This window comes from Schistocerca gregaria, chromosome 8, assembly GCF_023897955.1.
Source record: "Schistocerca gregaria isolate iqSchGreg1 chromosome 8, iqSchGreg1.2, whole genome shotgun sequence".
Lineage (NCBI taxonomy): Eukaryota > Metazoa > Arthropoda > Insecta > Orthoptera > Acrididae > Schistocerca > Schistocerca gregaria.
The window spans coordinates 80,471,679-80,487,307 of NC_064927.1; positions in this window are offsets into that span (position 1 = coordinate 80,471,679).

Genomic DNA, 15,629 nt, shown 5'->3' on the forward strand with positions numbered 1-15,629 from the left:
CTTCTCTTGTATGGCCTTTCAAAGAAATTACTTTCAATAGTTCTTCCTTGACAGTAAAGTTATTAAAACCATCCTTACAAAGACTGGCAACTGAGCACTACCTGTTGCATCAGTGGACTCATCTAATTGCATTCAATAATAACAGCACTCATCCAAATCAGTTTTCAGTTGAGAGAAAACATCATTAAACGTATTTTCAACTCTCCTTGTGACCATTCTTGATGAAAGTTGAACGAATTCAATGGCAGCAACTATTTCAGACTTGTTCTTGAAATTATGAAACAACTCGTCAGAAGCTTCTCGAAATGCTTCTTTTACGAATTTACCATCTTCGAAGGGTTTCTTCCTTTTCGCCAATACATTCGAAACATGATAAGAGGCAAGAGTGGCAGCAATACTTTTGTCTACTGGTTTCGTGAACATGCTTTGTTGAACATTTAATTGACTTTTAAGTTTCTTGATTTTCTCTTTTCTCAGTTAGGTGTTTACAGGGAACTAGGTGTTAACACGTGGGTGCACAGTTTTGAAATGTCTCTCAACATTGTCTTTTTCACAAATGCAATCTTAGCATCACCTAATAAACAAATGCATGTGCCATTTCTTTCTGTTACGAAAAATTTGTGTTTCCATTCGGAATGAAAATGATAAATTTTACGATTTTTTGATACATAACTCGTTATGGATGAATGAGGATCAAGGATATGTTGTAATGACAGTTCCAACCTGCGGAGTTCTGAGAAACTGGTATCAAGATGTCCCATGGTGAAACATCTGCTGAGATCATTACAGTCGTGTTGTAGAGCATACTCTGTTACAGAATGTTGTGTTGCCAGTACACATCCTCTGTCTATGCCCATTCATCCTAACTGATAACTTGATGGTAGTCATACTAACCAAGAAGACTGAACAGAGCTTACATGATAGCTGGTACATGACGTGTCATTTCATACGTGGCTCTCCCTTTCATAGTGTGTATTTTGCCAGTTACAGGGCTGACAGGATGTGTGTAGGGCAGGTCGTGCAGAGGGGTCAGTCACATGGGTAGTAACTGTATGGTATGGCAATGGGTGCAGAATGAGCAAAGGGTCTGCTATGTCTGCGGCTATGGACATAAAACGTTCAAAGTAATTTGTAAGGATTTTATTAACTCTAAACTGCCAACATGCAAAGTAACCGATCTACTGTCCAGTTCTGAGGGGAAGAAAAAACCTCCATTGTTCCTGTTATACAACAAAACAGTTGCTCTGATGCTTATTTCTGAGTGGCATCAAAGACCACACCACCTTAATGGGTGGCTGAGGATGTGAAGAGTCTCGGTGGTATGCTGATGGTGGACTGTCATGATGGCACTGGAATGAGCACCCGATTGATCAAGAACATAAGCTCTCAGGTTCTGGACCAGGCGGCTCACTCTGTGTGCAGCCTTCAGAGCCTCAGTGCAGGGCTATACAGAACGCCTGCTTCAGGATATGTCACGGACTATTTCTAGTCATGTGTTGTGCAGAAGAAATTAGGTCCTTTTACACAATGACCTCTTGTGGCTCAGGTGAAGTCATCTGGTAGGCACCAATGAGAGACTGCATATACAGGAAGACCAACAAAACTCACCCCTAATCATTCTGCAGCCCACTTTACAAGTCTTTCAAGAAGGTAGAGGGTGGCCAGCATTGCAGACACTTTGAGGTCTGACTAGGATATTGCAGAGATTTTTTTTTTTTTTTTTGGGGGTGGGGGGGGGAGGCATGGGAAATTGTTCTAGGTGTAGCGGGCAAAATGTCAAATGGAATGTAACTCATTTCAGGTCATGATTTTAGGTCCCATAACCCTGTCGAAATAGCTGATTAATGAATTCAAGATCCGGGTAGTACTGAGTTACAAGAGGTGGACACTTGAATTGTTTTTTGAAGGGATCATCAGTACTAAGATTAGATGTGGTGGCCTGGAAATTCTGCTTTTGAACTAGGCTGGTGGGGTAATTACGTCCAGTGAAGGCTAAGGTGAGAATTGTGGCATAGTGCTGAACAGAAGTGAGGATGAAGTCAACATTGAGTAAAGGAGCATAGACCCTCACTTACATACTGCAGTAGGTCATCTACCACACTGGTAAACTGATGACTCCATCATTGTGCTCCCAGTGGACAAATGATTTGTCACTGTGGTTACTGATCAGCAGAGTATGTAAGTGAGCACAGTTGGCTCAAATCACAATGAAACTTCCTGACAGATTAAAACTGTGTGCTTGACTGAGATTCGAACTTGGGACCTTTGCCTTTTGCGGGCAAGTGCTCTACCAACTGAACTACCCAAGCACGACTCACGCCCCATCCTCACAGCTTTACTTCTGCCAGTACCTCGTCTCCTACCTTCCAAACTTTACTTTGGTTGAATCTCCTACATGTTCAATGGCTGCATGTGGATTCTGTAGGCCCCAAATTCAGACATTGTGTGTGTTTCCCCTGAACTAACATGAAAAATCACATCACCGAACACAATTCTTGCCCCCAGGGTCTCGGCATTCATTTGCTGGGTACGGGCTTGGCGACCCCGGGGTTCCTGAGCTGGGGACTGGTAAGTGCCACCAGTCTCCTGTCACCGTAAACTCTGGGCATGCTTTAGCGACCACCGTGCGGCGCGGCGGTGGAACGCTGCGTGTCTCAGAATGGGGATCTCGGCTTGACTGCCCAGATTGCGTGTATGGAATAAACCTGCATAAAAAACTCTCAATCTCAAGGTGTGCTGCGCGCTGATGAGGTGGATGGCTGTTAACAATCGTTAGCGGGCAACCTCTGGGGCCCTGTCACACCTCCGTTGTATAAGGCTTACCTAGGCAGGGGGTTGTGTCTAGGTGGACTTCTACTTCCCTAGCTGCTTGTGGGACCGAGATGAATTCTTCGAACTCTTCTTTTCCTCCTCCCAGTGGAAAGGGTGGGCCGCTGGTAGGTTCCGACATCCGCTCTGACGAGAGGGCGCGTGTAGCGAGTCCTCCAGACTCAGTAGCAAAATCTCAGAATCTTATGACAAGTAACAGAACGCATCCTGCCTGTCAGAATGTGTTTTTAATTGTTAAAAGAAAGAGGGCAGCTTTGAGAAAGTTTCCCCATTCTATATTCGAAAAGGGCTCGAGGGCATAGCTGGCAGTTTAAAATCAGCGAAGTGATTGCGTAATGAGGCGTTGTTGGTGGAAACCACTAGCTCCCAGCAAGCTAAGGCTCTCCAGAATGTACACTCCCTTGGGGAATATGCCATCGAAACTGAGCTGCACACCACCTTGATTTGCAGCAAAGGTGATGTGACGTGCAGGGATCTGGTGGACATTCCACAAGAGGAACTAAAAGATGAGTGGGCACCAGCAGGAGTAGATGACATGCAAAATATCATAAGGAGGGTAGATGGGGTTCTTGTGAAGTCCAACTCCTTTACCCTGACATTTAATAGCATATTAAAGCAAGTCTCTCCCTCAGGAGGCTCAGCATTCATTTGCTGGGTACGGGCTTGGCGAACCCAGGGTCCTCAAGCTGTGGACTGGTGTGCGCCGCCAGTCTGCTGATACCGTAAGCTCTGAGCACGCTTCAGCGACCACCGTGTGGCGCAACAGTGGAACATTGTGTGTCGTAGGGACTGGGGATCTCGGCTTGGGTCGCGAGGACAGTACATACCTCTACAAAAAAAAACTTCAGTCTTAACACACAATCAATACATAGCTTCATAGCACCCTGAACTTCAGTAAGGGTGTTGTGACCTGTAGGGATCTCGTTGACATTCCTGTAGAAGAACTAAAGAGTGAGTGGGCTCAGGAGGGAATTGTTGACGTTCAGAACATCATGAAAAGGGTGGATGGAAACCTGGTGAAATCTGACTCCTTCATTCTTACTTTCAATACCCCCAAACTCCCAGAACACGTCAAGGCAGGATTTCTTCGCCTACGGTTGTATGTCCCAAGTGCCAGTGCTTTGGGCATACAACTCTAGGGTGTAAAGGGGAAGCGATGTGTGGCAACTGGAGTAGGCTGCCCATGACGGAGTTGCCTGTTCATCTCCTGTCACATGTATAAACTGTTCTGAAAGCCACCCGTTTGGAGTAGGGACTGTAGAATCCTCCTAGAGGAATGTAAAATACAAGAGATAAAAACAACTAAGCGTATCCCCTACAGTGAAGCCAAAAAGATCTTTAAGGCCATGCAGCCACCCCCCACCCCCACATTCGTTACGTCTTGCCTCCCTTGTTCAGAAGCTGCCTCGAAAAGTCGATGCACCTACACAGACGGAGGTTGTTAGTGTTGGCACGAACACCTGCACATGTCAGTGCACTTGCAAGGCAGCATGTGTATCAGAGCCTGTAGCCCCTCCTAGAACAGCAGAGAAAGGTACAGTAGCTAACATTGAAGAGCCCCAGGCATCTCCAATGGCTGATGCTGTTCCAAAGCCCAGCATGGTCATAAACACCCCAGCTCCAGTTCCAGCAAAGTCCCCTAAACAAAGGAAAGCACACGTCAAGCAGCACCAACAGATTAAATCGGCTTGTAAACCCTCGGATAATGTTAATGTGGTCTCACCAGACGCTTCATCAGACTCTTCCCCAGAGCTGATGGAGTCTGAGAATATGGGGCAATCATTTCGCCCCAAGACTGAGCCTCCACTCGCTGCAGTCTCCCCACCCTGGCAGAAAAAGAGGCAGAAAATACAACCACCGTGATGGCTCCCATATAACAAAGGAACCTGCAAGGGTTCAGGACACTTGTGGAGGAACTACGTCTACTGATTCAGGATAGACCTATGTGTGTATGTCTGCAAGAGACAAATTTCAGTGAAACATACACCCCTGAGCTATGTGGTTATGTCCTCCACAAAAAGGACGACCTGAGTGGACAGAGAGCTCGACGAGGAGCAGGTATCTTTGTCAACACCGACTACCACTCCTCGTCTCTCTCCCTCATGATGAATGTACAGGCACTTGCAATATTAGTACATGTGCGTCATACGCTAACAGTATGTTCGCTTTACCTGCCCCCACATGATGTGCTCGACGAAGAGGCTCTTACACAGCTCCCACACCCCGTCTTCCTCTGTGGTGATTGTAATGCACACAATATGCTTTGGGGCTCTGTGAGTACTTGCCCCAGGGCAACTGGGTCATTTTCTGCCATTGATCTATTGCTTTGCTCTCCAGCCACCACCCAAACTGTGGAAGTGGATGACGACTTACACGGCAGCAATCACTTCCCCATCTGGATTCACCTGCCACATGCAGTGGAACCAGAAAGGAAACCGCCTCGATGGGTGCTCGGTAGAGTAACTGGGCACTGGATAGTCAGCTAGCCCAGTCTGAACATCGGGTCAGTGTCCAGGAATGGGTGGATCATATTACTGAAGTGATCCACCACGCCAGTGAAGTGTCCATTCCACAGTCCATGGGACAACCAAAGCGGCAACCTGTCCCTTGGTGGAGCGACGAATGCCGCTCTGCAATCAGGGCTAGGTGGGCAGCTCTGCGTAGGTTCAAATGCCGGCCAACTGTAGAGAACCTTGCAGCCTTTCGGGTGGCAAGGGCAAAGTGTCGTCGGATTATACAAGAGAGCAAGGAGAGGTCGTGGCAGCAGTTCCTGAACATCATTAATCATTCTACACGAAGTTCCATTGTATGGGAGACCATCAGGAGGATTTCTGGGAGAGGTGGGAAGTGCCCTATGGCTTCTATAATGTGGAATGGTACTCTGCAAACGACCCCAAAAGATATTGCCCAGTCTATGGCGGCTCATTTTGCAGCTATTACTACAACTACCAGACAGAATCTGGCTTTCCAGCCCCACAGAGTGGCTGCTGAGAGGAGCTGTTTTGACTTCTGCTCCCCCAATACAGAAGAGTAAAACTGCCCATTTTCCATGTGGGAACTGGATTGTGCATTGTGTAGGGCTCGTGATACATCCCCTGGTCAAGATAGAATCCACTACAGCATACTGCGGCACCTCACAGGCAGAAATAAAGAAATCCTCCTCCGATTTTTAAATCTTGTTTGGATGTCCGGTCACTTCCCGACTCGTGGCGTAAAGCAATTTTAATTCCTCTTTTAAAGCCTGGGAAAGACTGCACATGCCCGGGTAGGTATCGTAGTGTGTCCCTCACTAGCTGCGTGGGAAAGACTTTGGAGCAGATGGTCAACTGCCGCCTTGTCTGGATGTCAGAATCCAGACAACTCCTTAGTCGCTTTGTGTGGGTTCAGGAGGTATCGCTCCACCTTTGATAATCTGGCCCTCTTGAAGGTGGCTATACAACAGGCTTTCCTGTGCCAGCATCACCTGTTGGGAATATTTTTTGACTTCGAAAAGGCATTCGACACTACTTGGAGGCATCTTACCATCAGGCACCTCCATGAATGGGGTTTTCGTGGATGTCTTTCCAATTTTATTAGGTCCTTTCTGTCGCCATGGTATTTTCGGTAACGAGTCGGCGACGTACTGTCTGGTCACTTTGAACAAGAGAACGGTGTCCCTCAAGGTAGTGTTTTAAGTGTGACGGTCTTTGCATTGCTATTAGTAGTATCACGTCTGTCGTGAAAAGTCCTGTGCAGTGTTCCTTGTTTGTGGACGGTTTCTCTGTATTTTGCTCTTCTTCAAGCCTTGCAACGACGACCCGTCAGTTGCAGCTCACTCTGCGACGTTTGGATGAATGGGCACAGAAGAGTGGTTTTAAGTTTTCAACTGATAAGTCAGTGTGTGTTCTTTTTAACCGTTCTCGTTCCATTTTTGACTTGCCTGAGTTGAGGATGAGGGACACCGTTCTGAAATTTAAAGACACAGCAAAGTTTCTGGGCCTCACTTTTGATTCTAAGCTTACGTGGCTGCCACACATTAAGGAACTCTTAAATCGTTCAGAACGAGCCCCATACCGAGCCTCTGTGTGGAGGGAGGGGAACCGCCACTTCACCACCGGCGGCGTCTACTAATGGTGCGCCAGTCCTATCAAACATTATCCACACCATACACACCTGCATACCACACTGTTGCTCGGCCTCCACTGGAAAGGCTTTTTCACACGCAGCAACGAGCAATGAGGCCCTATGGGATTCGTGCAAAGGATTGCATTTTAGAGATGGGTGTGGCCGATTTTTATGTTTCACGTTGAGGTTGGAGCAAATATCCACCTTGACTCCTCCAGAGGCCCAGACTGATTTTAGGTTTGACAAATGTTAAGAAAGACAGTACATCACAGTTTACTTTCAAATCTTTGTTTTTTTTTAATATTTTAGATAGGCATCATTGTTTTACAGTAGTCTACACTGATGGATCCCAACAGAGGGATTTACTTGGCTGCTCAGTAGTGTTTCCCGAACGTGTCATCAGGATTCGCCTTCCCCAGGAATACACTGTTTCTTCCACAGAATTTCATGTGATCCTGATGGCACTGAAGCAGATACGGTGTACTCCGGGCAAACAATTTCTAATTTGCTCTGACTCACTGAGTACATTACAGTCACTGCAGAACCTGTACCCAGCGGAGAAGTTGGAACAGCTGATTTACGACCAACTGTAGATCCTCCAACGACAGGGCAAGCAAGTGTCCTTTTGCTGGGTGCCAGGGCATGTGGGCAAATGGAGAAATGAACAAGCTGATCGAGTTGCCAAGGATGCCTGCAGATTACCGGGAGTGACGCAATGTTCTATGCCTTTGCAAGGTGTTGTTGTGATAGTGCCATGACATTTAACAGTGCCGCCATGACAGTACGCACAAACGGCGATAGAGGCGCTCCGCAAATCGGCTGAGCGCGGGAGCGCCACCTAGCTACGAACGGCGCCGGCCACATGCCACGGCACGGCAGTCCAATACGAGAGACTGAGTTGTAATCATGTGATCAGCTATTGTTTCTAAGAGAGAGTGTGAATATCCACGCAATTATTGTGATTAAAGGTTATAACACTTTTTGGCGACGAGGTCGGGATATTTTCACTGCGTTGTGGATTTGCGTGTTCGTGACGGGGCAGACATGGAACAGCTTATGCAAGCGCTCATTGAACAACAAACACAGCTGACGGCTACTATTCAGGCTCAACAAATACAGCTGACGGCAGCGATTCAGGTGTTGTCGACGTCGCTTACTCATCGTCTGTCTTCCTCTTCTCCGCCTCCATTCCCTCCTTACGACGAGGCCGCTGAAGACTGGGAGGATTATGAGAAGCGTCTGCGGCAACACTTCTTGGCTTTCGGCGTTGTCGACGCTCCTATGTGTAAGTCGTTATTTCTATCTTGGATTTCCCCTCGAGTCTATCAGCTGCTATCTCCCTGTCCTTCCAAGAAATGTGTGACTTATTGTCTGCCTATTATCGGAAAAACACCCACGTCGTTGCCGCCCGCGTGGCGTTCTACCGGTGTTGTAAACAGCCCCATCAATCTTACCGGGATTGGGCGGCGGAACTACACGGTCTGAGTGGGAAATTTCAGTTTGTCACGGACACTCATCACGAGTCTTATGCTGATTCAATGGTTAGGGATGCTATTCTACGGCTTGCTCCTCATAAAGAAGTTCGGCAACGTGCCCTACAACTGCCCAACCCATCGTTGTCGGAAGTTCTAAGCATCGCTCAATCCTTTGTAGTGTCTCACGCTGCTGGCGCGCAAATAGACGCGTGGTGTGATGTAGGCGCTGTACAGTCAACTCTCGACAAGGACAATTTGCCTGTTGCACAGGAGAACGAAGATGTGGCGGCAGTTCACTCGAGTACACAACGTCGCGTTAGGCCGCAACGCTCGCAGTGAAACCAGCAACCACAAACCACTGGTCTCTCTGTTCAGCCCCTCGGCATCACTTCTGGATAAGGCAGCTCACCGCCTGCAACGTTGGGCCTTATACTTGTCTCGTTTTCATTATGAGATTCACTATCGCCCCACAGCCCAGCACACCAACACTGATGCACTGTCGCGATTGCCGATGGGCCCCGACCCTGTTTTCGATCGTGATGAACTCCTCTGTTTCCACATTGATAAGGAAGAACGTCGTGTGGTCGAGGGCTTTCCACTTACAGTTTCGCAGGTCGCGTCGGATACTGCGCGGGACCCGGTCCTGCGTCGGGTGATCGGTTTTGTTCAACGAGGTTGGCCGGACAAGACCAAGGGCCGGGCATCGGATCCCCTTCGCAACTACCATGCCTTGTGCCTTCGTCTGTCTGTTCGTGATGGTGTTGTTCTTCTGGCCACAGATGGCGCATCTCCACGGGTTGTGGAGCCAGCCTCTCTTCGCAAAGATGTTCTCAAACTGTTGCACGGAGGCCATTGGGATATTTCTCGGGCTAAGTCCCTGGCCCGCAGGCACGTTTATTGGCCCGGTATTGATTCGGACATCGCCCATATGGTTACTGCATGTGGCCAGTGTGCTCAACAACTGGCGGCACCTCGTACAATGCCCTCTCCGTGGCCTGATCCAGCTCAGCCGTGGGAACGGGTGCACGCCGACTTTGCTTGCCCCTTCCTCGGTACTTATTGGCTACTGTTGATTGACGCCTTCTCGAAGTTTCCGTTTGTTGTTAGATGTCCGTCACCCACCACTGCGGCGACGACGCTGGCTTTGTCCAAAATCTTTGCGCTAGAAGGTCTTCCATCCACGATCGTCACGGACAATGGCCCTCAGTTCTCTTTGCAGGTCTTCCGTGATTTTTGTACTGGACAAGGGATTCATCATGTTACCGCACCTCCCTTCCATCCGCAATTGAATGGGGAGGTCGAGCGCCTTGTCCGCACTTTCAAATGCCAGATGAAAAAATTCCTTAGTGATTTTTCCACAGATGACGCCCTGCTGCAATTTTTGAGTTCTTATCGCTTCACGCCTCTGGGTGATCGCAGCCCTGCTGAATTCTTGCATCACCGCCAACCGTGCACTCTACTGCACCTGCTTTACCCTGTCAGGCCTTGTACTGTGTCCCCTAGTGCGGGAAAATACTCGGTGGGCACCGACGTGTGGGCACGAGGGTATGGATCTCGTCCTAAATGGATTCCAGGGGTGGTCAAGGCTCTTCACGGCCGCCCGCTTTGTGAAATCCGTACGGGCGACGGCACAGTTGTTCGCCATTACGACCAGATGCGCCCACGAGTGGTGGCCACGCCGGTGCCACCGCCCCATCCTTCGCCTCCACCAGACCGAGACGCCAGTCCTGTCGCTGCTGCCGATCTACCGTCCGTGTTGATGCAGCCGCCGTCTCTGCCGCTTCCGAGTACGCCGGAACCGGCCCCAGTCGCGACCCCGCCTTCTCCGGGACCCATCTCGCTGGAGCACACTCCCAAGTCAATGACACCTATGGATGCTGCTCCGGAGTTTTCACCCATCATCTCATCCAGGAGGCACGTTCCACGCACGAGCTTCCGTCCCGGACATTTTCGACCATACTCTCGTGTCTCTGCGCGGGATCTCCTCAGGGCCTCACAAGAGGCCATGGATGTCTCCGCGCTGTCCATGTCTCCAAGGAAGTGAGTGTTTATTTTTTTCAAGAGGGGGAAAAGTGTTGTGATAGTGCCACGACATTTAACAGTGCCACCATGACAGTACGCACAAACAGCGATAGAGGCGCTCCGCAAATCGGCTGAGCGTGGGAGTGCCACCTAGCTACGAATGGCGCCGGCCGCATGTCACGGCACGGCAGTCCAATACGAGAGACTGAGTTGTAATCATGTGATCAGCTATTGTTTCTAAGAGAGAGTGTGAATATCCATGCAATTATTGTGATTAAAGGTTATAACAGGTGTCATTTCTGTGCTGCGGCGGAAGTCCACGCAATTGTGGGAGGTGGAATGGCTGGCGGTGAGGGAAAATTAGCTGCGGTTGGTGAAACCCACCACCCAGCTGTGGTGTTCCTCCTGTCGGTCACCTAGGCAGGACGAAGTGACCCTTACACGTCTTCACATAGGGCACTGTCCTCTTACGCATTCCTTCTTACTACGGCGAGAGGAACCCCCGTTGTGTGATGCCTGTGGCATACGAATCAGTGAACGCCACATTTTAGTTGAGTGTGCTTTATATCGTCCTGTCAGGGTGGAAGTTAATATTAGTGGGGATCTGCCCTCGATTTTAGCCGATGACAAGGCGAGTGCCAAGAAAGCTCTAACGTAATGTGATGTTTCTGGGCTTCAGCCTAAAATTTTAGGTTGGAATTTTTAGTGTGTTGCCGAGTGGCTGAACACTCCTTTTTATTCTTGTAATAGGCCAGTTCCAAACATGTGCTATGTGTTTCATTTTAACCCCTTCTCCTACATTCTCTGGCAGTTCTCCTCTTTACATGCTGCTTTTCACTTTGCTACTGTTGACGTGCACACTACCTATGTAGGCTGTCACCTTTAATTTTAGTCTGATTTTTGCACTTGCTGCATTTTAGTGACACTCGTTCATTACTGTTTCTTTTCAGGTGCTAAAGACTACACTGTTGAGTGCCCATAACACCATTGTTGTTGTTGTTGTTGTCTTCAGTACTGAGACTGGTTTGATGCAGCTCTCCATGCTACTCTATCCTGTGCAAGCTTCTTCATCTCCCAGTACCTACTGCAACCTACATCCTTCTGAATCTGTTTAGTGTATTCCTCTCTTGGCCTCCCTCTACGATTTTTACCTCCATGCTTCCCTCCAATACTAAATTGGTGATCCCTTGATGCCTCAGAACATGTCCTACCAACCGATCCCTTCTTCTGGTCAAGTTGTACCACAAACTTCTCTTCTCCCCAATCCTATTCCACACTTCCTCATTAGTTATGTGATCTACCCATCTAATCTTCAGCATTCTTCTGTAGCACCACATTTCGAAAGCTTCTATTCTCTTCTTGTCCAAGCTATTTATCGTCCATGTTTCACTTCCATACATGGCTACTCTATACAAATACTTTCAGAAAAGACTGCCTGACACTTAAATCTATTCTCAATGTTAACAAATTTCTCTTCTTTAGAAACGCTTTCCTTGCCATTGCCAGTCTACATTTTATATCCTCTCTACTTCGACCATCGTCAGTTATTTTGCTCCCCAAATGCAAAACTCCTTTACTACTGTAAGTGTCTCATTTCCTAATCTAATTCCCTCTGCATCACCCGACTTAATTCGACTACATTCCATTATCCTCGTTTTGCTTTTGCTGAAGTTCATCTTATACCCTCCTTTCAAGATACTGTCCATTCCATTCAGCTGCTCTTCCAAGTCCTTTGCTGTATCTGACAGAATTACAATGTCATTGGCGAACCTCAAAGTTTTTATTTCTTCTCCATGGATTTTAATACCTACACCAAATATTTCTTTTGTTTCCTTTACTGCTTGCTCAAAATAGAGATTGAATAACATTGGGGAAAGGCTACAACTGTGTCTTACTCCCTTCCCAACCACTGCTTCCCTTTCATGTCCCTCGACTCTTATAACTGCCATCTGGTTTCTGTACAAATTGTAAATAGCCTTTCACTCCCTGTATTTTACTACTGCCACCTTTAGAATTTGAAAGAGAGTTATAACATCATATCCATCCACTAAAGCAGGTTTCCGTTGCTTAAGTGTGCGGCCTTATAAACCCAACCCAATGTGATGTTTCAAATGTCAATGCTTTGGGCATGCTACTCTCGTGTGTCGTGGAGAAGCTACTTGTGGCAAGTGTGGTCAGGCTGCACATGATGGAGTCCACTGTTTGTCTCCAATTAAGTGTGTGAATTGCTCTGGGCCACCCTGTCGGGTGTCGGAACTGTACTGTGTATCTGGAAGAATGGAAGGTACAGGAGCTTAAAACTCTTAAATGGATCCCCTATACTGAGGCCAAAAAGCTCTCTAAAGCCATGCTGCCCCCATGTTTTGTCACCTGCTTCACTTCCATTGTAAAACAGCCCACACATAAGCTGACGCTGCTACACAAACAGATGCTGTTACTGTCGGCACTACTATTGCAATTGTGTTGCTGCAGTTGTGTCTAAGCTTGTCCCTCCCCCAAGAACTTCAGACAAATCTGGGGTTGCTGACACTGTTGAGCTCCCTGCCCCTCCAAAGGTTCTGTCTGGTACAGTGTCCCCTGTTGCCACACACGTGATCGAAGTTGTGGCTACAAAGTCTACCCATGGGAAAAAACCCGAGGCCAAACATCAAGGTGGAAAACAGCCTGACAATGTCGACATCATTCTCTCTGACATCTCTGTCGATTCTTCCTTTAAGGCTATGGAGCTTCATGTCGGATTGGGGCAACCGTCTTGCCCCAAAACAGAGCCCCCACCGATTGTGGCCTCTCCTCCCCATCAGAGTGTCCGGATGAAAGTTTTACCACCCTGATAGATGGCTCCCATTATACAGTGGAACTTGAATGGATTCAGGACGCACGTGGAGGAACTGAAACTCCTAGTGCAGCATTGCCCTCTCTGCTTGTGTTTACAGGAACCGCACTTCAAAGCATCCAATGCACCTGCACTACGGGGTATACCTTCTATTGCAAAGATAATCTGACTGAGGAAAGAGCCAAAGGAGGGGTTGCTGTGTTCCGTCAATAATGGCCACCGCTCCTCTGCTCTTCCCCTGGATACTGACCTGCAAGCAGTTGCAGTTGCAATTTCTGCATGTCAGAGGCTTACAGTTTGCTCTCTTTATTTTCCTCCATTGGATGCAGTAGACTCTGCGGCTCTCACTGATCTTATTGCCCAACTCCCCCAACCATTTCTCCTTCTGGGCGACTTTAATGCACACCGTGTCCGGTGGGCAGATTCAGAAGCTTGTAGGTTGCAGTAAGTTCTGGGAGATGAAGAAGCTTGCACAGGATAGGGCAGCATGGAGAGCTGCATCCAACCAGTCTCAGGACTGAAGACCACAACAACAACAACAACAACAACAACATGTCCTGTGGGGCTCAACATTTACTTGCCTTCAGAGTCGAGTTTTTAAGAACCTTCTGACATCTCACGAGCTGTGCGTCCTAAACACCGGTGCTCTGACACATTTCTGCTCTGCTACTGGGTCTTTCTCCGCCATCGACCTCTTATTTTGCTCTCCAGCCCTCACCGATTCTGTTCACTGGGAGGTCATTAATGACCTTTATTCCAGCGACCACTTCCCGATCCGCCTTCAGCTACTCGATGGTGAGTTTCTGGAACGGAAGCCACAAATGTGGACGATTGGCAAGGCAAACTGGACACTGTTTGGCTAGTTAGCTGTGTTTGACCACTGTCCCGGCGTCCAGGAATGGGTGGACCACATCACGTATGTGATCCATCACGCTGCTGATCTCTCCATCCCAAAGTCCTTCGGCCCTCTCCAGAGGCGACCTTCCCTTGGTGGACAGAAGAATGCCGCTTAGCTAACTGGTACAGGCATGCGGCTCTTAAGACAGTTTAAATGCCACCCGACAGTGGACAATCTCTCCATCTTTCGAATCGCGAGAGCCAAGGCTCGCCGAGTCATTAAAGAGAGCAAACAGCGGTCATGGTGTGAGTTCCTGAACTCCATAAATCGTTCTTCCAAAGTGTGGGAAGCCATCCGGAGGATTTCCGGTAAACGCAGCCATTAACCATAGCTGCAGTCCTGAACCAGGGGTGCCTCCAAAACGACACCAAGAGACATTGCTCAGATGCTGGCAGAGCATTTTGCACAAACTACTGCTAATGCAAACCAGGATCCAGTGTTTCATCCCTACCGTGCACCTGTCGAAAGAGCAAACTTGGACTTTCGGTTGAACAGTTCTGAGGCCTACAACTCTCCTTTCTCCATGTGAGAACTAGAATCAGCACTTACTGAGACATCTGACACTGCACCGGGTTACGACCACGTCCGGTACTCCATGCTTCGACATCTGCCAGCGGCGTCAAAGGAAATCCTCCTCGAATGTTTTAATCTCATATGGCAGACAGGAGTGTTCCCCACCTTGTGGAGGGAGGCAATTCTCATCCCTCTTCTCAAGCCAGGAAAAGACTGCACATGTCCCAGTAGTATCGCCTTGACCAGCTGTGTCGGAAAGACCCTGGAACGGAGCGTTAACCGTCGTCTGGTCTGGCTGCTAGAGACCAGACAGCTCCTTAGCCGCTTTCAGTGTGGATTCCGGAAATTTCGGTCCACGGTCAACAACCTGACCATCCTAGAGGTGGCTATTCAGCAGGCTTTCCTTCGTCAGCATCACTGTATCGGTCTCTTTTTTGATATCAGTAAGGCATATGATACTACTTGGAGACACGGTATTCTTGCACAACTGCATCAATGCGGCTTTCGTGGCCGTCTCCCGATTTTTATTCGGTCTTTCCTGTCTCAGCGGTTTTTTCAGACCCGAGTTGGTAACACACTGTCTGATCGCCTTGAGAAAGAGTACGGTGTCCCCCAGGGTGGCAGTATTTTAAGCGTTGCACTCTTAGCCATAGCCATCAACAGTATAAACTCTACAGTGGGGAGTCCAGTACGGTGCTCCTTATTTGTGGACAACTTTGTTATTTTCTGTTCCTCCTCCAGTGTTGCAACGGTGAGCTGTCAGTTACAACTTACAGTGCGGCGGTTAGAGGAGTGGGCTGCAAAGATGGATTTTCGGTTTTCTGCCGATAAGTGTATTTGTGTTCATTTTAATCATTCTCGTCGTCTTTTTACTTTGCCTGCCTTGCATATGGGGGATACTGTCCTACATTTTAGGGACACAGTGAGGTTTCTGGGCCTAATTTTTGACTCCAGG